Source organism: Sminthopsis crassicaudata, chromosome 4 (genome assembly GCF_048593235.1).
Source record: "Sminthopsis crassicaudata isolate SCR6 chromosome 4, ASM4859323v1, whole genome shotgun sequence".
Taxonomy (NCBI): Eukaryota; Metazoa; Chordata; class Mammalia; order Dasyuromorphia; family Dasyuridae; genus Sminthopsis; species Sminthopsis crassicaudata.
Genome location: NC_133620.1, coordinates 282,360,035 through 282,385,838, shown reverse-complemented (window position 1 = coordinate 282,385,838; position 25,804 = coordinate 282,360,035). Strand labels below are relative to the sequence as shown.

At 40.6% G+C, this 25,804-nt stretch overlaps 1 protein-coding gene across 1 annotated transcript in view; it reads left to right on the top strand.

Annotated features, from left to right (window-relative positions):
- GLP1R (glucagon like peptide 1 receptor) overlaps positions 1–25,804 on the top strand; it is a 90,588-nt gene that overhangs the window by 23,163 nt on the left and 41,621 nt on the right. The gene's annotated exons all lie outside the window — the stretch shown is intronic.

Sequence of the window (25,804 nt, the reverse complement as noted above, 5' to 3'; positions counted from 1 at the left end):
AATGGCATAAACATACTATACTCTATACTCCATCCCTAAATGCTACTCATAATTCCCTCCTCCCCTTTCTGGATCTTTATGTGTCTAGTACGTACCATTTGTGCAGCTTTTTATCATTCACCAATCTCTATTCCTTTCCCTTAATCCTCGGAGACAACAACCTAGCAAAATAGAAAATGGAGGGACGCATTTTCCTTCCTCTCTCTCCTCTCCCCTTCCCACCTTCTACCATTTTCTTTTCTATCCTATTCTTAGCCTTCTTTCTCTTTCCCTTCCTTCCGCCTTCTCTTCTTCCCTCTCTATCCTTTCCATTACTCCTCAATCCCTCCTCATAGCCTTCTTCCTAGCTATGGATCACCCATTCCCTTTTTCTCCCTGTTTCCTACTCTGGTGAGCGTATTCAGCGTGGAGCGACTTGATCTTTGTCCCCTCTTTCCCTCCCCTTCCTTCACAAAGTGCTTGTATCATTAACAAGTCCTGGGAGGCAAGGCTTACTTGGGTAGCTGGGTTGATTATTTTTATACCCTAATTTAGGAAGGGGTCAGGACTTGGGCTGATGATTTCCTGCTTTGTTGTGGCCCCCTATTTGACCTAACTGATACTCTTTCTATTCCTTCCCTATTTCTTATCTACACTGACCTCTTTCGGTTCTTTCTCTCTCTCTAACACCCACCCAAATACCCCCACACACACACAGACACGCATCACACACACTGTTTAATCTGCTTTTGTCAAGTGATTCATTTGATGATTCACAAGTCTTCAATCAAGGTAAGTTGAAGGAAACCTTGGACCCCTGAGATTGGCCAGCACAGTGTAGTAGCATGTACCAGAGCAGAAGCCCCCTGAGCTTTGACGGGAAAAGACAAAGACACAAGGGCACATTCTGATTGCGTAGTGCACCTGGGGTCAAAGGATCCCATGTCTACCACTTCCTAGCCGGATGGACTTGTGTTTGTCATTTTATTACTTTGGACCTCAGTTTCTTCATCTGTAAAATGGGAGCGGGACTACCTATGATCTGATGAGTAAGAAAAGTTTGTTTCAAAGACTCCCATCTCCACCACCCCAACTTCTGTGGTAACCCCTCCTACCAGTAGCACTAGGAAGGTGAAGTGCTGGGCCAGGAAATACTATGTCCTGGGAGAAGAGGAAGTAGTTTGCCCTGGGTCTCTCTTTTCTCAGATGATGGAAGTGAGCAGTGATGTCCTGGCTTCTTGGCAGGAAAAATGGGGATTAGCTCCCCCAAGATTAAAATGGGTCTGGGGTAGTCTAGGGAGGGTGCACAGGGATACTGATGGTAAGTGACCACCCACGCCTGCCTCTTGGAACTTGGCACCTGCCTGGCCCGATTTAGAGATGATGCCTTGGGAGCCGAGGGCTGGCCAGCGGTTGTCACTGGTATAATTCATTACTTACATGCCTCCTCTGGGGCCTGGCATTTCCTAAGGAAATGCTGCCATAGGCTCCCAGAGACAGAAGGATGCCGAAGGGGAGATCAGACTTGCCAAGAGCACTGCATTTTTGCAAATGAAGTCTGAATTTTGGGGAAGGAGACAGATCTGTTCAGGACCAGTGAAGGTTACTCTTTGGCAGGAAGGCTTGCTCTGGAACCGGCTAGGCTATGGGGCAGAATCCTGGGAACTCAAACCATTGCTGTCCCACTCAAAACACCAAACAAAACATTTTTCCCCTCAGGTCAAGCTCATCAGCTAGCTACATTCCTCAGGTAGAAATCCCTGCCCTGGTCCTGTCAATGGTGAACTGCAATGGATTCCAGTTTGCACCATTTAATAGTGCTCAGGCTGCATTATGTTTTAAATGGAACAGCCTGCTAGCCATGAAGGTTAAAATACATTTATTATTCATTAATTTATTAACTTATTCAATATTGAGGACTTTCTTGAACTGTCCAGATCCATAGTCACTGGGGTGTTTGGGTAAGGAAGAGGCTCCTAAACCCCTGGCCCTTGAGCTCCAATTTTCATGAAGGAGATAAAATCCATTTACTTGAAATTTTGTCATTTAAAGAAACACCCCTTAAGCACACAGTACATACAAGCAAAGTTAGGGAAAGGTTTGAGAAGGATATAAGATTAATAAGGCTGAGTCCCACCCCGGAGGACTTTCCTCTCAAACACTGAGATTCTGCAGAATTACCTCCTTCATATTCAAGGGTTGGTAAGCTATGTGAGCCTATAATATAAAACAGTCAAGAGAATACAAAGGAGGTAAGTGGCTAGTCTGGAAAAGCTTCTTGAAAGTACTCAGGACAACTCAAGATGTAGTTTTCATCTGACTTTCTCATCTTTCCCCATTGTGGGTTACTTAAAAGGTCTTCAACAGTAGCAGCAAGAAGCACTTGGGTTAAACCCAATTCTAATCAGAATTTCTACTACACAGCTTGGTGGGAGCCAGCAGGCGTGACAGCTTTCTTCTCCTTGCAGTGGGTTCTATGCCCAGGGAGGTTCTAAGGGATGAGCACCCTGCTCGTCTAGCTTTCTTCCCCCTCACCAAGTGTTGAAAAGAAATGGGAATATCCTTTCTTTCTAGTGGAAGGAGTAGGAATGAACTCCCTGCGTGGGAGTAGGAGGGCAGTTAGGTGTCAAAGCGGATAGAGTATTAGACTTGGAAGACTTATCTTCAAGAGTTCAAATCTGACATGACTCTGGGCAAGTCACTTCAGCCTGTTTGTCTCAGTTTCCTCATCTGTAAAATGAATTGCAGAAGGAAATGGCAAACCACTCCAGTATCTTTCCCAAGAAAACCCAAATGAGGTCACAAAGAATCAGACACAAATGAAAAATGACTGAACAACAACAACGGCAGTGGGAATGAATGTTGGGGAGAAGGGCAGAGCCACATTCATGCTAGCAGCACTTGGGCAAAAGTTAAGCACACCCAGGCTATCCACAACCTGTTGGAGTATAGCATACTGGAAAGAAAACAATTTGGAGTCAAAAGTTCTGGGTTCAAATTTGTGTTCTGATACCTATAGGTGAGGAAATTGGGCCAGATGATCTCTGCGAACTGTTCCATCTATGGTTCAAGCCATGTGAAAGAAAATAATCCATGTAAGGCTCTTTGTAAACAGTAAAGAGCTATGTGAATGCTAGCTATAATGATTATGATAATGATGGTAGTCCTAAAACTTGGGGTCAAATCCCAACCTATTTTTATCCTTTCTGAGCCTGAGTTTTCTCATCTGTAAAGTGGAAATAAACAATATGCTTGCTGACTACTTCCTAGGGTTAGTGTAAAGTTGTTCAGTCTTTTCAGTCTTGTCTAATTCTCCGTGACCTCATTCGGAATTAAGTAACTTGCCCAAGGTCGCACAGCTGGTTAAGTGTCTGAGGCAGGATTTGAACTCACCAAAATGAGTCTTCGTGATTCCAGAACCTGCAATCTGTCAACTTCGTCACCTATGCCCAGGGGCTACTGGAAAAACACGATCTGCAACCTCCTGTTTCTGGGGATTTGGGGGATTTCCCAACCTCTTTTTCTTCTTCATGCCTGAGGCCATGTGGAAGCATGATGCTGAAAACATGAATCCCCTAAATTTCCCCTTTTCTTCCTTGTGCTTCTCTCCCTTAACCCCACTGGCCTATCTTTCCCCTCTGAACCTCAGGTTGGTCTCCGCCTTCCCAGCTATCAGGAGTCTCAGCCAGAAGCGGCCTATCATCACTCTGCCTCCAACCCACCCCCAACTCTGCCTCCTTCTCCCAGGCCCCATCCATCACTTTTAATTTTATTTGAGCAGGAAATAGGCCCTCATGGTGGCCCGTTTATGAATGAACAGAGTTTTATTGCTTTCTCCATGAAGCTAATGACAGCCATCCCGACCCCCTGCCAGCCGCCACCTGGCTCACAGGACTAATTTACTCTGCTTTCTGACACTCAGAATCACCCATGACTACTGCCTGGCCCCCCTCTTTCTCCTACTGAGTTAGGGACCCATACATGCAAGTGCTCCATCAGCATAATTGCTTTTACCACCCAGACTGCTCTGTGTCCCAGGAGCTAATGAAGCAGGAGGAATTAACCTGCAGTGAGGAAATCCTGCGCAGTAGCTTGGGAGGGGGCAGAGGGAGATTAGAGGAGACAGGAGGACCCTAGGAGGATTTCGACCCTTAACCCTTGACTCGTGAATCCAGAGCTGATGGATCTTTTCAGTTTTCGTAAAGTCCAACATAAGTATAATAATAAAACATCGATGGATCTGTGATCTCACATGGAGAGCAATCCATCTATGTCCTCTCAGTCTGTGATGCTTGTTTACATTCTCCCCTAAATGTTTCACTCAACTTGATGGAGGCTTTCTTCTAGGTCTCCTGACAGAGGTGGACACCAATGCAAAGGTAGGCTGTCTTATACCTTATGCCATCCCCAGCTCTCTTTCTGTTCTGGCGAACTATCTCTCTAGTGACAATTTCTCCTTTCTCCTACCCAATTCTTCCCTGGTGGGGATAGCCACACACGCTTACACTGTTTCATTCATTGCCTTTTTGGCAATGCCTGATTTTAATTTGAGTGAGGTACAAAACAAAACATTAAGCTCGCCAAAGGCATCTTGCCATTGCTATCGAGGAGACATGGTTTAGAGCAGGATTAATAACAGCTGGCATTTATATAGGACCTACTATGTACTAACTGCTTTAAAAATAACTTAAGTCCTTTATTTTTATAAATATTTTAAATTATAATTTAAATTAAACATTTCAATAATATAAAATATCATCTCATAATTTCAACTAATATTAAGTGTTATTACTCTCATTTTACAGTTGAAGAAACTGAGGCAGACAAAGGTGAAGTGACATAGCTAGGCTCAAGTTGAATTTGAACTCAATTCTCCCTTCACTTGAAGGCTTTTGCTCTATTCCTTGTGTCACATCAGCTACCTCAGTCTTTTGATTAAGGTAAATCCATCCAGAATCATCTCATTAAGACTCAGCAATACCTATATGAAATTGAATTTGCCTCCTTGTCTTGAATTTGTCCTTGGCCCTGGATTGTCAACATTTTTATCAATGACTTAGAGCACACCTGCTCAAGTTTCAGATGGCTCAAGATCGGGAGAATCCTAGTGATCCAGTGGCTAAAGCACTGAGCCTCAGTCAAGGAGCCTCTAAAACTCTCTGGAAGAGACTTTTGAAGTCATCAGCCCCTTACTCTTACTCTACAGAGGAGGAAAGGATTCCAACCCAAGTTCAATGACTCCACCATACCAGGTTGCCTCTCATGCCCAATAAGTCACTCATTCTAATAGTTGCATTCTTGCAACATCTCTTGACTATTCCTCTCTCTCCATTTTCACTTTCTGGTGGTAGAGAGAGAGCAATGAATTGGGGGTCATAAATGAAACTAAGCTCTGCTGCTTGTCAACTATGTAAGGCAGTTATACCTGCAGTCAGGAAGACTTGAATTTAAATCTGGCCTGGTATTCTGTAGTCTCATCTAGAGATATTCTGAATTTAGAATTGGTGTAACCATAATGAATGACTTTGTGTTATTTGTATTTGTGTTGTGTCCTATAAATCTCTTCGTTGGGCTTTGTACTTGCTTTTTTCCCTTCTAAAAAAGGAACTCCCTAAAGAAACTGTAGACTGAGTCTCCCCCCAAGATAAGGGTATCCAAAATCCTGTTACCTAAAGAGTTTGGTCTAAAGAGTCCTACCTCAATTTCAAGGTGGGCTCCAGAGAGATTAGAGTCAGACCTTTGTACCTATAGAGGAATCCCCTTCAACTTGAAGATGCCATTCGAGAAGGAGACTGCTACTTACCAACACTCCCTATTCCACTTCTGAACAGCTCTAATGGTTGGGAAATTTTTTTGTTTGTTTACATTGAGACTCTGCAGTTTCTACACATTCACTGTTCCTCCTTCTGCCCTCTGAGGCTAAGCAGAACTAATCTAATCCTTCTTCCAAGGGACATTCTTTCAAATATTTGAACACATTTATCATATCCCCCTAAGTCTTTTTATATTCCAGGCCAAACTCCAACAGTTTCTTCAACCACTCCTTATATGGAATGGTCTTGGGGTCCCTCACCATTCTCTTTGCCCTATGCAGGGACTCCTTCAGACTATCTATGGTCCTCAAACTTTTTAAATAGGGGACCAGTTCACTGTCCCTCAGACTGCTGGAGGGCCAGACTAGAGTAAAAACAAAATCTCACACTCTGTCTCAGCCCCTCAGCCCATTTGCCATAACCCAGCGGGCCATAAACGTCCTCAGCGGGCCTCATCTGGCCTTCGGGCCATAGTTTGAGAAACCCTGACCAGCCTTCTGAAAAGCAGCGCAACCAGATGCAATATAAGCAAGGTAGAAGTCAGTGATGTAATCATGCAGATTTTTTTTTTTATTCCTTTGTTGTTTTATTTTTTCTGGCTATTGCATATTGACTTTTTAATATACATTTCTTTATGAATCGTGTTAAGAGAAAAAAAAATCAGAACAAAAGGAGAAAACCACAGAAAAGAAAAAAAAATAGAAAAAGAAGTAAACATAGCATGTATTGATTTATAGTCGATCTCTATAGTTCTCTTTCTGGATGCGGATGGGGTTTTCTCTCCAAAGTTTACCTGGATTGCCTTGATCGCTGAAAGACTGAGAAGAACCAAGTCTTTCATAGTTGATCACTACACAATCTTGCTGCTACTGTGTACAGTGCATTTCTGGTTCTGCTTGTTTTGCTCAGCAAAAGTTCTTGTAAATTTTTCCAGGCTTTTATAAAATCAACTTGTTCATCATTTTGCATAGAATAATATTATTCTATTACTTTCATATACCACAACTTGTTTAGTCATTTCTCAGTTGATGGGTATCTACTCATTTTCTAATTCTTTGTTATCACCAAAAAAAAGCTGCTACAAACATTTTTGCACATGTGGGTCTTTTTCCTTCCTTTATGATTTTCTTGGGGGACACAGACTCAGTAATGGGACTGTTGAGTCAAAGGGTATGCACAATTTGATAACTTTTTGGGCATATTCCAGATTGCTCTCCAGAATGGTTGGATCATTTCACAATTCCATTTTTGGTGGGTTTTTTTAATTAGCTTTTCTGACTGGCGTATAACTTATATTAAGTTTGTGATCCTTCAGTATCCCCAGAACTTTTTGAGAGGAACCATTGTCTAACTCCCCCCAATCTTATATTTGAGGAATTGATTTCTTGAACACAGGTGTAGGACTGTACATCTGTCTCTATTCAATTTCATCTTATTAGATTGAATTTATTCTTCTAGCTTGTCAACAACTAATAAGGAGAGGAAGGAGAGAGTAAAGGCAGAAGAAAGCAAGGCAGGAGGGAAGCAGGAAGGAAGGAAAGAGGGAAGGAAGGAATGGAAGGAAGGAAGGAAGGAAGGAAGGAAGGAAGGAAGGAAGGAAGGAAGGAAGGAAGGAAGGAAGGAAGGAGGAAGGAAGGAAGGAAGGAGGAAGGAAGGAAAGAAGGAAGGAAGGAAAGAGGGAAAGAAGGAAGGAATAGAAGGAAGGAAGGAAGGAATAGAAGGAAGAAAGGAAGGAAGGAAAGAAGGAAGGAAGGAGGGAAGGAAGGAAGGAATAGAAGGAAGGAAGGAAGGAATAGAAGGAAGGGAGGAAGGAAGGAAAGAAGGAAGGAAGGAGGGAAGGAAGGAAAGAATGAGGAAGGAAGGAAGGAAAGAAAGAGAAAAAATCAGTAAAACATGTATTAAAAACCTACTATGTGTTTAATATTTATATCTTATGATCTCATGTGACTTGTTGGTATGATAAAAGAAAATTTTAATAATTTCTTTGGGAAAAGAGTTAATGGTGTTACCACTAGAAAAAGAGTGAAGTCAGAAGGAGCAACAAGTTATGGAGAAGAAATAAGTTAATTTGGAAATGCTGAAACCGAGAAGTTATTGGGATGAGTCAGCTTTTTGAAGTTGTCTTCTTCACCTTGTACAGTTTATGGCACAGAGAAACATTTAATAAACTCTTGTTGAAGAGTTGATTTATGTAAGCTCCCTGAAGGCAAAAACTTTCATTTTGATCATTGTCACTCTTAGTGTCCAGTACAATGATTGACATATAGAAGGTGCCTAATAAATGCTTGTTGACTGATGACATCCAAGTAGAGAGGCCATTTAGACTATTGGAGATGTGGGTCTAGCCCTCAGAAGAGATATCTGAACTTTGTGTACAGATTTGGGATTGTTCTTTAACAATAATAACAACAGTGATAACTAACATTTCTGTAGTACCTACTATGTGCCAGGAACTATGCTAAGTGCTTTACAAATATTATCTCATTTGAGACTCACAGTAGCTCTGGGAGCCAGATGCTATTATTATCTCCATTTTATAGAATGAGAAAATGAGGCAAGTAGAGATTAAGTAATTTCCTCAAGATCACACAGCTAATAAGTATCTGGGATCACATTTGAACTGGGGTCTTCTTGATTTCAATCCCAGTGCGTCTCTGCTAGGTCATCTAGCTGCCTCTTTATAGAAATGTACAATTGTCATGAAGCAGAAAGCAAAGAGATGACTGATGGAAGGCCATTGAGGAACAACCCTATTGAGGAGTGAGGAATGAAACAGGACAAGAAAACTATGGCATCTCAGAAACTCAGGGAGGGGAGAAACTATCCAGAAACAGCTCCAGCATCATGCATATACTAATTGTATGACTAGTTGCATGTAAGTATATGACTAGCTATGTGCAAAGAACTTTATTGTTGTTTTCCTCAATTTCCCTGAAAGTCTCTGCTGCTCTAAATCTTTGATGCAATAAAGAATAGAGATAAGAGTTGAGAAAAGAAAAGACTTGAAAAAATGTTATGGAGACCAAGAAAGACTATTGTTGAATGGACATTGTGGATCCATCTGAGGTTCCATGATGTAAATTTGTAGTGGGTTAGATGAACTTGATGTCCTCATTTTCTGCCAGTCAATACTGGATTGGGAACAGAGAATCAGATGGTAGGAGTTTGGGGAATTTGCAGACTGGGAATAGCAGAAAATGGCATGGAAGGGGAAAAATTTAGAGAAATTTCAGCAGCTGTGACTAATGAAACACTCTAGAAGTGGGCAATGAGGTAAAAGTTAGACATGAAGATTTATGAAACCAGAATGCAGAAAATTATCTAGAATAAGGGAGGTCTTTAACCTGGGCCTGTAAAATGTTTTATTTTGATGACTATATTTCAGTATAATGTTTCTTTTGTAATCCTCTGTATTTCATTTTATGCATTAAAAAACCTCATTCTAGTAATTTAGCCCCAAATCTGTTCTGAGAAGGTATCCAAAGGTTTCATCAGCATGCTATTGGATCCAGTTCATGAAACAAAACAAGGTTAACAATCTCTTGATCTAGAAAAATAGGAATAAATTATGGGACCAGAGGTCATCATAAGGGGAAAATATAAATTGAGTGTTCGATAGTAGAAAAACTTTAGGGTCAAAGGTTGTTCAGTTGCATTCAACTCTTTATGACTCCATGGGAACATAATGTCCGTGGGCTTTTCTTGGCAAACACTGCAGTGGTTTGCCATTTCCTTTTCCAGTGAATTAAGGCAAATAGAGATTACATGGTTTCTTGCCTAGGGTCATACAGCTAGCAAGTGTCCAGTCCTCGTTAAACTCAACTTTTCCTGATTTCAATCCTAGTGTTCTCTCCACTGAGCCACCTAGCTATCTCCTTGGAATTCGAGGACCTAGATTTAAATCCTGTATGTACTACTTGTCTTTGTACCTGTAGGACCTAGCACAACGCCTTGCAGTTTGGGGAATTTAATTAATGCTTACTTGCTTCCTAGATTAATTGATTGATTTGTGGATTTGAGAAAATGATTTCTTTTATTCTGATTTACATTACCTATAAAAGAGGTTGGAGTAAGTAAACTCTAAAGTCCTTTCCACTTCTAAATCTACAATCTTGTGATTTATAATTCCTTGTATAATTCTATGTAAAGCAGAAAGAAAGGTATGGTTAGAAGAAAAATGATAACAATTGTATTATGGAGGGGATGGAATTCTGAGAGATGGTGAGGAGGTCTGGGATGTGAGCAGATGTGTAAAAATGTGGAAAATGGGAGAAAAAGGAGGAGGGGGAAAGATATTAGACCTGTAGTTTCATTGGTGGTGGGAGTTCCTGACATGAGACTTCCTTCTATCAAGGAGACTGGTGTGAGAAAAAAAATACTTAGAGAATTGCCAGGAGCAGAGATTATGTGATTTGCCCAGAGCCACAAAGCTTTCTTTGTTGTTCTGTACTTTTTTTTTTCAGTCTTGTCCACCTCTTCCTGACCCCATTTGGAGTTTTCTTGGCAGAGATATTAGAGTGGTTTGCCATTTCCTTCTCCAGCTCATTTTCCAGAGGTGTTATGATATGATGAAGTGACTTGCCCAGAGTCACCTAGCCAGTAAATGTCTGAGGCTAGATTTGAACTCAGGGTTTCTTGACTCCAGGTCTGGCAAGCTATCCACTGTACCACCTTAGCTAGTATATGACAAGAGTGAGACTCAAATACCAATTCTCCCCAAAGTTCCCAACTGTTTTCGTCCTTTCTTTTCAGTAAATCTTCCTATGCTTCCTATTTCTGTAAAAGTAATGTTTTTGCTTACCTGTTTTTGTACATAAGAAATTATCAAACTTTATTTGGCATATAACTTTTTTATTATCATTAAGTTTTAAATGTTTATCAGAATGCAATAAAATAAATTCATGAGGCTCTTGATCGTGTTTTCTGTCAGCTGCCAACTGTTTTATTCTTGGTATATATTTTGAAAGAGATTATTCCCATTTTACATTCAGTTCAGTTTTTTTCTTGCTCTAGATTTGAGACCAACACTGAGAATCTTAAATCATGGAGCTTAAATTGTTATAAACAGAATTAGATCCTTGTAAACCATTTTAGTAAGAATAATGGGCTAGGTTCCTTCAAGCATTCTACAATGCTTTTGTAAACACCAAAAAAAAAAAAAAATTGATTTCATTGTTTGGAAATCAGTATCATTTTTGCTGAATTTTTTTCTTGTTCCATTTGGAAAAAGGTTTCATAGCCAAACCTTGTTCATTTGGGGGTGGAAGTGAATAGAGAGCACTAGACTTGGGAATCTAGAAGACCCTAATTCAACTCCTAATATGTGACCCTACTCACTGTGCCTCAATTTCACTTTCGGTAAACCTAAGGGAATTGCACTTTTTGGCCTCAAAGTTCCTTCCAAAGTTCTAAAGTCCTTCCAAGTCACATGCTCCTGTGAATTATTCCCTTCAACTATCAAATTTTTTAGTTGTCTTGTAAATGGTTCTCCTTTTCCCACCCCATCTTTGTCTATCTCCTTCTCCTTTTTTCTCCCAGTCCCAGAATTTTTCATTTGCACTGCTGTAATTAGTATACATAGTTATTTGCCAAATATTCCCTGTACCCTCTCCACTATCAGTTTCTTATAGTCTTGAGGGTATTCGTACCCCAGGTTGAAAATCTTTGTTCGGAGCTTGCTTTCTTACTCCCCTGCTGCTTATCCAGGTACTAAAAGGAAGTTAAATCTGAGGCTGTATTTGAATTCATGTGTTCCTGATCAGACCTCCAGTGCCCTATCCATTGTTCCACTTAGTAGACTACAAGTATACTTAAAGGAAAAGAGGAACTGGGGAAAAAAATTCCTGCCAAGAAATAGCCTTTGAAAAAACCCTTCAGTCTAAGAGGTGGCAGTGAAGAGGGAGAGCATTTCAGGCTTTGGGAACAGCTCAGAGGTAAGCCACCTTTAATTAAAGCCAAAAGGTAAAAGGATACTTAGTTAAAAAGTTTGAAAACACAGAGTAAGGGGTTCTTAATGTGGAGCAAGTTCTTGTGAACTTAAAAAAAATTTTTTTTTGAATAACAAATCTTAACATAATTGGTTTCCTTTTTATATGTATATATTTTTGTTTTGCATTTAAAAACATTATTCTTAGAATAGGTCTATGGATTTCACTAATCTGCCAAACGGATCCACAACCAAGCAATGGTTAAGAATCCATGGAAGGAGTTTGCTAAGAGCAGAATGGACATCCCAGAAGGAACTGGATAATATCATCAGCAGACTCTCACTCACTTAAATCCAATTCACTTGCAAGTCAAGATATCATCTTTCTGATATCATTAGTCCTCGTTGAGAACAAAAGACAAACAACAATATTATAGAGTACAGGACCATGAGGGAAGCAGAGAGGAAGGAGCCGAGGCAGAAGGCAGGAGTGGGGTCAGAAAATGGACATACCTCTTGCACCTAAAGCAGAGCAGACCAGGGTTGTGGAGAGGAGGGGGCTGTTAATACATGGCAGGAATAATGATGCTTTTGAGTTACATCAACAGAGTCTAATCAGTAGAGAAATTAAGATGATTCCACATGGAATGTGTTTCCATTCGTATGTGAGAACCTGCCTTTGTAAAGGCTCCTTTCCAGATGTGCTGCTGCCCAGGCTTCCAGAGCCAGCTGCTGAAAGGAGCTACTCTTCTGGGCTCTGGGAGAGGACTGGTGGGAAGACTTTTCAATGGGGACTGATAGCCTTTTAGCAAAGGTTTTCAAAACCAATTAGTGATGGAGCTGTAAAATGCAAAAAGAGGTTTTAAACTGCCTAAAAAGAGGAAACTGGAAAAATCCTCAAATACCCCAAAGAGGACTCACTCAATCACAAGCAGCTTGTATGCTAATTACAAATCAGTCTTTTCTTTTCATTAAAAAGAAGTTGGCCCCCTCCTGATCTTAAGGAGGTTTTGTTAGCCTTGCTCTAATTACTTGAAAGCTATAAAACCACTCTCATTTGAAGAACTTTTAAATTCAGACTTTTCTTTCTGCCCATTTTTACTTATTTCTTCTAATTAATCTGAACTTTTGTAACTCCAACCCCACTCCCAAGGTGAGTGCCACTAAGTGGAGCAAGTGATCTGAATTTAAGTTTAAGGTGGATTTGGGGGACCAAGTACTTAAAAAAAACCACCAAGAACCCTTCGAGGAAAAGAGCTCAAAGAATGGCCTCTTTCAGGAAATTTGCAGTTTAAACCTGACTTCTTATTGGAGGGTGAAGGGCTCCATGTCCTCCCTACCTTTATTCAAGGAGTTGAATTTGAGGTGGGGGAGAGGAGAGAGAGTGAACTTTCTGGGAATTTAGTATAAACTGAAAGAGGGAGACTTGAGCCGGAGCATTCAGAGCTAATAATAAAGTAACTATTTATGTGAACTCAGGCACATCAGTTATTCTCTTCTAGCCTCAGTTTCCTCAACTGTAAAATTCGGGGATTAGACTAGTGGCCTCTGATATCTCTTTGAGTTCTAAATGTTCTCCCTGTGGAGATGCTGCTGGGCAGAAGAAGGCAGTGGCTTAGGGAAAGCTCCCCTGACCCCTGGAATTCCTTGAATAAAGGTAGGGAGGACATGGAGCCCTTAACCCTCCAATAAGAAGTCAGGTTTAAACTGCAAATTTCCTGAAAGAGGCCACAGAAAAGCTAGCCTTCACCTTAATTATCTTTTCCACTCAACTCAACAAATGCCTACTGTGTGCGAGGCATAGAAACAAGACTGAATCTCAGGGGCTCTAAGGTCTCTGCTCTGAAGCTTAGGAACATGGTGGGCTTCAGGGAGGTAAGAAGAAAACAAAAACATGAAACTGGTCCCTGCTCGACAAGCTTAGTGAAGGAGGGAAGAGAGATATGGACAAAAATAACAGCTAAGGCTGAGGAAGTGACTCGCTGGAGATCTCTAAGCTTGTGCTAGTAAACTACAGGACAAAATTAAGGCTAGTAAGCCTCCTAGGCCGCTCGGCTACTGGGCTGCGGTCAGCTGGAGTCTGACCCCGTTCTCAGGCTGGGCCGTGGAAATCTTAGGGTCACCTTTTCAAGGTCTTGTAGTGATGACGGTATGTGAGTGCAAGCATGAGAGTGTATGTGTGTGTGTGTTTATGTCACTTTTGTATGTGTGTATGTGAATTGTGTTGTACTATGTATGTATGTGTATAAGTGTACATGTGTTCATTGTGTATGTACATGTGATTGCGGATTGTGCTTGTGAGTATGATTGTGCATGTATGCTGTGTTTGTATTATGTATGCACGTGTGAGGTACACATGAGTGTTATAAATGTTGTGTATATACATGTACGTTTTGTGTATGTGCTGTATTATGTGTATGTGTGTATTATTGTGTGTGTGAATGTGTACTGTATTGTGTGTATATGTATACTATATTGTGTATATGTGCATATTGTATTATGTGTTTAATATTGTGTTATTGTATTGTGTATGTGTATATTGTATTGTGTTTATGGTCTGTTGTGTTTTATACATGTGAATGTGTGCTACATTGTGTGTATTTGTGTATATTTACTGTGTATATGTGCATATTGTATTGGGTATGTGTATAAGTTTGTTACATTATATGTGAATGTGTACTATATGGTATCTTTTTACGTTGTATTTTTTGTATGTGGATGTGAACTACAATGTATATTATATTGTGTATAATATTGTGTGTATTGTTTGTGAATATATTCTGTATTGTATGTATATTGTATTGTGTGCATATATAATGTGAATGTTCTGCATTGGGTGTATCATATTATGTGTCTGTGGTGTGTTATATGTGTGTGACTGTGTACTATGTTGTATCTTTTTACGTTGTACTTTTTGTATGTGGATGTGAACTACAATGTATATTACACTGTGTATAATATTGTGTGTATTGTATGTGAATGTTCTCTATTGTGTGTATATATGTATATTATATTGTATGCATATATAATGCGAATGTTCTGGTTTGGGTTATCATATTATGTGTCCATGGTGTGTTATATGTGTGTGAATGTGTATTATATTACATATCATATTATTTGTGTGCTGTGTTGTGTGTATGTGAATGTTGCTTTCCCTTGTTCTGACAAGTGAAGGAGGTGGTATAGAAGAAGGGAAGGCAATTTCAGCTCTGGCTTCTTGATCCATTTCTTTTCCTTTTCCATTTTCTTTCCCTTGCAAACTGGGCTACCAGGACCTCTCCTGCTAATCCTTTCAGGAATACGGGTCACTCACAAAGAGCAGCTTAGTGGCTCACTGGATGTTGCTTCTGAACTCAAGAGTTAAGAAGATCTGAATTCAAATCCCACTTCAGTTATAGACTAGCTACAGGAGCAAGTCAGTTTTCTCATTTGTAAAGTGAGGGTTGTGGAGATTAAAAGAGAAAACTTTTTGTTTGCTTAATACTTTTATTTTCCCCCAGTTATATGTAAAAACAATTTTTAACACTTATTTTTAAAACTTTGATTTCCAGATTCTTTCTCTTTCTCCTTCTCCAATATCAATGAAATACAAGCAGTTTAATAAAGATTATACATATGTAGTTATGCAATACAGTTCCATAATAGCCATGTTGTGAAAGAAAACATAGATCTCTCCTTCCAAAAAAAACCCTAAAGAAAAATAAAAGTTTAAAAAAGTATGCCTCAATCTATATTCAAAAACCATTAGTTCTTTCATTAGGTATGGAGAGAATTTTTCATCTTTAAGTCCTTCAGAGTTATCTTGGATTATTGTTTTGCAGTGAATAGTTATATCATTCACTTTGTACACTATATATTTCCTTTTGCACAAGCTCATTGAAGTCTCTCCATATTTTCTTGATAGCATCCTGTTCATAATTTCTTAGAGCATTATAGTATTCTATCATAATTACATACTACAGTTTATTTAGCCATTCCCCAATTAATGGGTATCCCCTAATTTCCATTTCTTTGTCCGCAGAAAAGAGCTGCTATGAGTAATTTTTGTACATATTTTTGTACATTTTTGATTTTTTAAAAATCTCTTTTGGGATACAGACCTAGAAGTGGTATTGCTAGGTCAAAGGGTATGCATGTTTTTATAGCCCTTTGGGTATAGTTCCAATTTGCTCTACAGAATGGTTGAATCAATTCACAATTCTATTCATGTCTCATTTTTCCCACATCCCCTCCAATATTTGTCATTTTCCTTTTCTGTCCTATTAAGCAATCTGATACATATGTTGTAGAACTTCAGAATTGTTTTCATTTGCATTTCTCCAATCAATGGTGAGTTAGAATTTTTTTTTTTCTCCATATGGCTATAGATAGCTATGATTACTTTATCTGAAAACTTAACTTTTGATCATTTATCAGTTGGAGAATGGCTCTTATTTTTATAATTTTGACTCAGTTCTCTATATGTTTGACAAATAAGGCCTTTATCAGAGAAATTTGCTTCAATTTTTTTCTCACAATTACTCTTGCTATTGTATTTCTCCCTTTCATTCTATTCTCTCTCCCCTCTCATCCTGTCCCTCCTCAAAAGTGTTTTGCTTCAGATTATCCCTTTTCCCAATCTATTCTCCTTTCCATCAACCCCCACTCCCTTAGTCCCTTCCCCTCCTACTTTCCTGTATGGGAAGGTATATTTCTATACTCAATTGAATGTGTTTGTTATTTCTTCTTCGAGGCAGTTCACAATGAGAGTAAAATTCATGATCATGCCCCCTCCTTTATCTGCCCCCTCTTCCCTTCCACTATAAAGTTTTTCATGCTTCTTTTATGTATGATAATTTACCTCATTCTACCTCTCTCTGTCAGTACATTCTTCTCTCACCCCTTAATTTTATTTTTTTGGTTATCATTCCTTCACATTCAACTAATACCTGTGGCTCCACCTTCCTTCTAATTGCCTTAATGAGGAGAAAGTTCTTATGAGCTTTCTTATAAGCATCATCTTCCCATGTAGGAATATAAACTGTTTAACCTTATTAAGTTCCTTATGATTTCCCTTTCTTGTTTACCTTTTTACATTTCTCTAGAGTCTTGTATTTGAAAGTCAGATTTTCTATTGAGCTCTGATTTTTTTTTTAATCAAGAATGCTTCTTTATTTCATTGAATATTCATTTTTCACCCTGAAGAATTATACTTAGTTTTACTGGGTAACTGATTCTTGGCTATAATCCTAACTCTTTTGCCCTTCAAATTCTAAGCCGTCCCATCTTTTAATGTAGAAGTTGCTAAATCTTGTATTAACCTGAATTGTTTCTTTCTGGCTTCCTGCAATATTTTCTCCTTGACCTGAAAGGTCTGGAATTTAGCTATAATATTCCTAGAAGTTTTCATTGTTGGATCTTTTTTGGGAAATGAAGGATAGATTCTTTTGATTTCTATTTTACCTTCTTGTTCTGGAATATCAGGACAGTTTTCCTCTACAGTTCTTTGAAAGATGATGTCTAGGCTCTTTTTTTTTTTTTTTTTGATCATGGCTTTCAGATAGTCCAATAATCTTTTTAATTAATTAATTAATTGATTGATTTTTACAAAAAATTTATGCATAGTAATTTTTCAGCATTGACAATTGAAAAACCTTTTGTTCCAACTTTTCCCCTTCTTCCCCCTACCCCCTCTCCCAGATGGCAGGTTGACCAATACATGTTAAATATGTTAAAGTGTAATTTAATACAATATATGTATATGTGTCCATATAGTTATTTTGCTGTACAAGAAGAATCGGACTTTGAAACAGTGTACAATTACCCTGTGAAGGAAATCCAAAATGCAGGAGGACAAAAACAGAGGGATTGGGAATTCTATGTAGTGGTTTATAGTCATCTCCTAGAATTCTTTCCCTGGCTGTAGCTGGTTCAGTTCTTTACTGTTCTATTGGAACTTATTTGGTTCATCTCATTATTGGAGAGGGCCACGTCCATCAGAATTGATCATCATACAGTATTGTTGTTGAAGTATATAATGATCTCCTGGTCCTGCTCATTTCACTCAGCATCAGATCATGTAAGTCTCTCCAGGCCTCTCTGAAATCATGAGGAGTAAACTGTGGTCTAAACAGAGATGGGTCAGTTCCTTTTCTCTCTCTCCTTCCTTCCCCAAAGTAACCAAGGGTGGGTTCGGCAGCAAAGGAATTTGCTACTTAATGCTGTACGGAAACATAGTCTTTATTGATTAGAATGGAAACACCAGAGAGCCGGTGGGCAAAATGGCTGCATAGTACAAGGCCATTTTTGCAAAGAGTAGATTTTTGAGTTCTCTCTTTTATACCAGAGCACAATCATGTAGATGCAGTGATGTAAGGAGGTTCCGGAGAGTGATGTAAATAAGATAAGGATTCTCTTGTTATCTTTTGAATAGAGACAGAAGTCTCTTCCCCTGCTGTGATATTTGGTCTGTTTGAGCAGATTAGAATGGGGAGCTGTAAAACCCTGGCCAGCTCAGATAGCCCAAACTAGTTTGAACAGATCTTGTATCAAAGGTCCAAGTCCCAAAGGAAGTTGTAGATCAAACAAGGAATATCAAGAGGCTACCGCCCCCAACAATCCTGCTGGTCATTTCTTACAGAACAATGATGTTCCATAATATTGATATATACCACAACTTATTCAGCCATTCTCCAATTGACCAAATCTGCATTTTAAGGCATTCTTCTTCTCATTGGCTTTTTGTACTTTCTTTACCATTTAGTCTAGTCCATTTTTAAGGTGTTATTTTCTTTAGCATTTTTTTGTTAAGTGTTTCCTTTACAAAGCTGTTGATAAAATAATTTTTATGATTTTTCATGATTTTCTTGTATCACTCATTTCTGTTCTCATTTTCTTTTACCACTCTTACTTGAATTTCAAAATCTTTTTTGAATTCTTCCATGGCCTGAGATCAATTCATATTTTGGGGGGACGCTTTGGATGTGGGAGCTTTGCCTTTATTTTCTCAGTGTGTATTTTGATCTTCCTTATCAGTACAGTAACTTTCTGTAGTCAGAATCTTTTTCTGTTGTTTGCTCATTTCTCCAGACTATGACTTAACTTTTAACTCTGTTAAACTAGAGGTCTGTTTCCAGGATGGAGGGTACACTTTCCCAAACTTCAGGAATTTTGTGTAGCTGTTTTCAGAGATACTTTTAAGGACTTGCAAGTTTTTACTTCTTCCAAGGTAATTTACTAAGGAGAAATGAGTTTACTACTGTCCTGATCTATGCTTTGTTCTGAAGTGAACACAAACACTCTTTTCTGACTCAAGCCACTGTGGCTGCACACTCTGGTGTGTGAGTACTCCTATTTCTCTTTGTCCTGGGGTTGCTATCTAGGACTATGCCCCAGACTTGAGTATGGGCAATAGAGTCCTGCCTCAGTGCCAGCAAAGAGGCTCCTTTAATCTCTTTCTGACCTGTTGTTGACCCCCTTACCCTCTGTGGACTGAGAACTCTGGAAGCTTCCCCCTAGTTTGCTCCTCCAGCTAGGGCTGGAGCTGGGGCTGTTCTGGCTTGGCCTGCTAGGAGAGAATATTTATAAAGCATTTAAATGCTACCTATTGTGGGGTGGGAAGGGAGAGGAAGCTGAGCTAGATTCCCAGCTTCCCTTTCCCATCGCGGACCCTCCCAGAACAGAACTGAAAGTTATCTTTGATACTAAAAGCTGGAATGGACAGGTTGGTTGGTGGGATTCTGAAGCTTCATCGGCTAGTACAAGGGTTCTCAAACCTGGCCCGAGGGCCAGATGTAGCCCGCCGGTTATGGCAAATGGGCTGAGGGGCGGAGATAGAGTGTGAGGTTTTGTGTTTACTAGAGTCCGGCCCTCCAACAGCCTGAGGGACGGCGAACTGGCCCCCTATTTAAAAAGTTTGAGGACCACTAGTCTAGTAGGTTTAAATGGTAATTGGAGGGGATGGGGTATCTTACAGGGACTGACATTCCAGAAGCTGTCTAGTGTGACTTCCTAACTACTTGTGACCTTGGATCATTACTGAAAGCTGCTGGCTAGTTAGAATAATGGACTTTAATTAAGTTCAAACCTCATCTCAGACACTAATTAGACATGTGACCCTGGACAAGGACTCTCTATTACTAGTTTCCTCATCTATAAAATGGGGATAATAATAGCACTTACCTTCCAGGGTTGTTGTAAGGATCAAGTAAGCACTTAAGCACACACAGTGCCTAGCACATAAGGGCCTTCTCCCTTTCCCTTCTCCCTTAGAAGACCTCGAAGGTCTCTCCTGACTGTAAATCTGAGACTAAAAGACAACAAATGGCAGGCACCCACTCATGGAACACACACATAAACCCTAGCCTGTGAAGCCCCCCTCCCAGGTCTAGACTCTTTCCACCAACCTGGATCCTTCCAGTGCTTTGACTTGCTAGCCTGTCAGATGCTCGGGAGGAGAATGATCAGCTTGTCCTCATCAGCTAACTTAACAAGGCCTGCGTGTGTAAGCTCTCTGTCAATTATCCTTCATTAGCATTAAGTATTAAAACACCCAGAGAAGTTCCTGGCCATCCCAGGGGTCCCCAAGGCACCAAGCTTGGCTGGGGAGGAAGGACGGCCTCATTTTTCCTCCTGCATATTGTCCAGACGAACTCCTGAGTCCAAACCCTTCTGAGCCTGACGGGTCTTGTCAAGGCCAGGAAACAGGCCGGAGTGCCTGCCAGGGAGCCTCAGGAATATTTCATGAAGTTAGCCCCTCCGGCTGGAAGTAATGCCCCAATTAAACACTTGTTCTGATAAACAACCGCCGATCCAAGCGAAGCCGAGCCAAGATGGTCCATTAGTCATCTCCCACGTCTGTCAGGATGAATTTATTCCAGCCATTGTCCCTTTGCCTCCCCTCCAGGGAGTACCTAGGGGTTCAACTTCATGAGCATGAAGGTCCCTCCCAGTTCTAAGTCCCAAGATCTCCATGCTGTGCTTAGATAACAATCTGGGATGGAGCTAAACAATAATCACTGACATTTATGTACCACTTTAAGGTTTGTAAAATACTAATATGATTTCATTTATTCATCTCCATTTTATAGCTAAATAAACTGAGGCAGCTGATGTAAAATGACTTGGCCAGGGTTACGCAGCTAATAAATGTCGGAGGCCACATTTGAACTCGGATCCTCCTGAGCACAAATCACACACTCTACAACTACAGTGCTTTAGCTGTTGAAATTAATGATACCGTGATCTCTCCTGGGCTGCCTTCCAAATGGACGATAATAATAATAGGTAACATATAGCGGGCCAGGCACTGTGCGAAAGGCTTGACAGCTATTATCTCTGATATTCACAATAGTTGTTTTCCCCACTGCAGCCCCAGAGATCCTACTGAATTCTACAGTTCTTTCCCCCATTTGCCCTGACTCCTCAAATTTTCACCTCATTACTTTCCAGATTTAATGGGAGAAAACACCCATCTAAAATAGAAAAGGAGGAGGATAGAATCTGAATTACAAATTACAGGGTCCTTTAAAAGTGAAGTTTTATGACTTTAAGGAACTAGAATTAAAAATCCCTTAGGGGACCTATTTTAATGAAAGGAAAAGAATAGTGTATAATTAGCATATCAGTGGTAAATTAAGGCCCATTTTCTAAATACTTCAGGTTTTTCTACTGTTACTCTCAGTAGTTTTGATCTTTTAAGACTTTGCTGGTTTCATTTGCTGTTCTCTTGATTTATGTTCCCTTTGGGGGTTTTCTTGGCAAAGATACTGCAAGGATTTGCCATTTCTTTCTCCAGCTCATTTTACAGATGAGGAAACTGAGGCAAACAGGGTGAAGTGACTTGCCCAGGGTCACACAGCTAGTGAGTGTCTGAGTCTGGATTTGAACTCATGAAGATGAGTCTTCTTAACTCTCTATCCCCTGTGCCTCCTAGCTGCCCCTTTGGATTTCGTACTCCAAGGCAAACCTGGCAACCTCTCCACCTTGGGCTGTAACTAAAAAATTAATTGCCTGGTAATCTCACTGCTGGACTAGTCCTCTGGTTTTCCTACATCTTTAGGCAAATCATTTTTCTTCCCTGGGCCTCAATTTATTCATCTGTAAAATGAGGGAGTTGGACTATATGGTCCTTGAAGTTCTGCTAGTTCTAGAGGTATGTTCCTATGATCTAGTTATTCTTCCCATTACCTGAGTACAGGTAGACACTCCCTGCTTCTGATTGTTGCTTAGCATCTTTCAACCACATAGTAATTAGGGGTGATGTTCAGCTTGTGCCCAGGTATTTTCATGTGAGACAGGGCTCATCCGATCTAATCTATTAATCATTTGACAAACATCCATCAGATGTTAAGCACTGGAGAGCCAAATAAAGGCAACAATATTGTCCTTCCTTTCAAGGAGCTCACATTCTGAAGAGGGAGGAGAGATGATATTTTTGCCTTTATTTAATTCTTAACACAGCAAATGGTGAATGATTGACTGATTTGAATAGATGGGGACCATTCCATGTGTGAGAATACCTGGGCTCCAGCTGAGAGAAACATCATATAAAGAACTGGGCACTTCCAAGTATTATTATACATACGTATGTACACAGTTATGTATGTATACATGTGTATGGATATATGCATATATATGTGTTGAATAAATGTTCATAGGGACTATTTGTGTTCCATCTGTGGCAGAGTATTCTGAGCTTGTTTTGGTCTGATCGGCCACAGTCCAACAAACTGTAACTCAACTCTAACATAGTGACGTCATTTTGATCCTCTTGGAGTTCAAAGAACAACAATCAGCCAATCATTGCATATGCACACAGCAGATAGAAAGCCATCTCAGAAGGAAGCCACTTGCTCTAGGTAGAAGTAGAGGGCAGGGAGACTTTGCAGAAGACAGGATTTTGAGGTGAGACATGAAGGAATCCAAGAAAACTAAGAGGAAGACACGAACAAGGAGAGAATTCCAGGCAAAACAGAGAGAGAAGGCAAGGAATGTCAGGAAGGTGAATGTAACTGCATCATAGAATATACTTGGAGAGAAGTAAAATGCAAAAAGATTGTTGATTTGTCAATTAGTTGTGTCCAACTCCGTGACCCTATTTGGGGTTTTCTTGGCAGAATACTGGAATGGTTTGCCACTTCCTTCTCTTACAGGTGAGGGAGTAAGGGAAACAGGGCTAACTAACATGTCCAGATTCACACAGCTAGTAAGTGTCTGAAGTGAGAGCTGAACTGATTTGCAGCCTGGGTGCTCTATCCACTGTACCATCCAGCTGCCTCAAACATTCAGTGAGCCTCAGATTACCCCTTTGGATTGGAAAGAGTCCCAAGTGTTCCCTCCAGTTCCAGACGGATGCTTCCATGGGAGATCCCCTCTGTCATCTCGAGGAATGTAATAACTGCCAAACCGAAAGCCCCTGCAACTTGGCTCCTGCCAGAGCCTGGACTCTGAGAGCCTAGGAGGGGTCACCTCCACAGCACAATAGCCATGGGAGGAAGACTTTAATGGAGAAAATAATTCACCCCTGAATTCTCAGCCACACATTTAGTTTGCTCAGGAATCCTTTCCTTGGGGAGAATGTCATGGCTAAGTTCAGCAGCAGCCTTGTCCAAAATCGATGCAAACTCTGAGATAGTAAAATCATAATGAATTTTTGCCCCATGGTCTTTTGGGGCTTCTATATAACAATAGTGAGGAGGGTGATAACTGAGATTTATGTTATTAATATTTTACTTTGTGGCTCTTCTTCATAGACAACGAGGAGGGATGAGGCTCTTAGTTCCAGACAGCAGTGAGGCAGCTCTCCAAAAGAAACACTTTGAGAGGCTGTATTTGTATAGTGGGTAGAACTGGATTAGATACAGGGAAGTAAGTTGTTGTTCAGGTGCGGACCATATTGTCCATGGGATTTTCTTGACAAAAATAATGGGGTATGGGGGCAGGTAGATGGTGCAGTAGATAGAGCACTGGCCCTGGAGTCAAATCCAGCCTCAGACACTCAACAAGTGTGTCTTTTGACACAATAGTAGGAGTGTGACCCTGGGCAACAGAAAGAATAATTGACCCCATCCTCCTGCCTTTAACTACCCACTCTTCCTACATAATTTTTCTTCCTTTGACTTCCAAGACACTGCCCTCTACTGTCTCTCCTCTTCTCCAGCGTGTTCTTCATCAGTCTCTTGAAGGATCGTTAAACATCTTGTACCTATTACAAATGGCAGACTCCAAGGTTCCATCCTGGTCCTCCAATCTTCACCTTCTCAGGAATTTGCTCTCTGCAGATGACTCCCAGATCTACATATCCAGGCCCAGGCTCTTGAGCATTAGTTCCAAATGATCAGCTACCTGTAAGACGTCTCCATCTGGATATCCCATTAACCACTTTAACTCAATGGAAGTCATTATCTTTTCCCCTAAACCTGCCTCTCCTTCAGACTTCTCTATTTCCGTGACATCCTTTCATTATCCTTTCAATCACCAAATTCACAGTCTTCAAATCATCTTTGATTGTAACCACGCCCTTCCCCTTCCTATCAGTTGCTACATCCCAAATCTGCTGAATTTGTTCCTTTCTCTCTTCTGTCTTTCATCTTCTCTCATTTGGAGTATTTACTACATTAGCCTCTTAATTGCCCTTTCAGCATGCTTCCACTCTTTCCCTTATATAATCGGTCTACCATAGAATCACCAAAATAATATTCCTAAGATACACATCCCACTATGTCACTCCCTGCCCCCTTCTCCAAAATCTTCTGTAGCTCCCTGCTGCCTTCAACATAATCGTAATAGCAAAGATTATATAGCATTCAGTATGTGCTAGGTAAGTGCTTTATAATTTTCATCTCATAACAACGAGAAGTAAAAGAGATTAATTGACTTGCCCAGGGTCACCTCACCAGTGTCTGTGGCTGGAGCTGCTCACAGGAATCCTGTCTCTGGGTCCGACTCTCTCTACTGTGCCCGATAAAATATAGATTTTTTTAGTCTGGCATGTAAAGCTCTTCACAATCTGGTTCCCTCCCACATTTCTAGACTTTTCTTATGTTACTGCTCTTTGTGAACTTTACATTCCCGATCACTTGTTCTCTGAAGGAACAAATGTTCTGCCCTTTACACAGACTGTTCTCCCCACCTCGCCCCCTCTCCCGTACCTGCCCTCCTCTCCCTAGTCACTTCTGCCCAAAGAATCCCTAGCTGCCTTGTAAGCTCAGTTCAGGTGCCACTTCCTATTTTGGGGATGCCTATTTGTTAGCATTCTCTCTCTGCTCAATTATCTTTATTTACTTATCAACGGTATTCTCGGGTTGAATGTAAGGACTGAGAAAATGCCATCTGATCAGCCAGGTAAAGTAGCCAGTTACCTAGGAGAAAGCATCCATGTATATAGATGACCTTGTAGGGAAGAGGGAGCCTTCAAGCGTGGCATGGGGTGGGGGCGAGGTGTAGTGTTGGAGCACATTCTAGGCGTAGAGGTGAACATTGTGGCCCTTTCCTTTGATTTATGCATTTTTATTCATCACATCGCTGGGTACGTCTGTATGACCCTCCTCAGACTGAGGGTGGTAGTAGTGCTATCTCAAGGCAGTGATCGTGGCAATGGCAATCCGACTGGGAACCTTTAAGGTTAAAGGCTGAGTCTCTGCTGATACCCTCGACACTCCTCTAGATTTCCCTAAAGTTTGCAATAGTGTGTCCCCCTCCCCCCCAAGACTGAGACTATCCAGGGCAGGGAATTTGCTGCCCCTCTTCAGCCTGAGACTCTGCAAGGGCAGAGAATTGTTTCCTCCTGCCCCCCACTGTTCCAAGGAGTTGTGAAGGCTTCCTGAGGGCAGGAGCTGAAATTCCCCCATCGCAGCGGGAGACGTAAGAACTGTTTCTTTTCCAATTTATCTCCCACTGAACTCAGCACAAAGCTTTGCCTACAGCAATTAGTCAGGACACTTTGTGGAAGAGAGCAAGAGGTAGACACTGACCTAATGTGTCTCAGAGGAAGCATGACAGGCAGTAATGGGGGCTGGCCGGCTCGTTCCCCTCTGAGCAGTGATTAAGTCGTTAGTGGGTGTGATTAAGAAGCTGTAAGCAGGGATATGGAAAAAGCTTGTCTCAT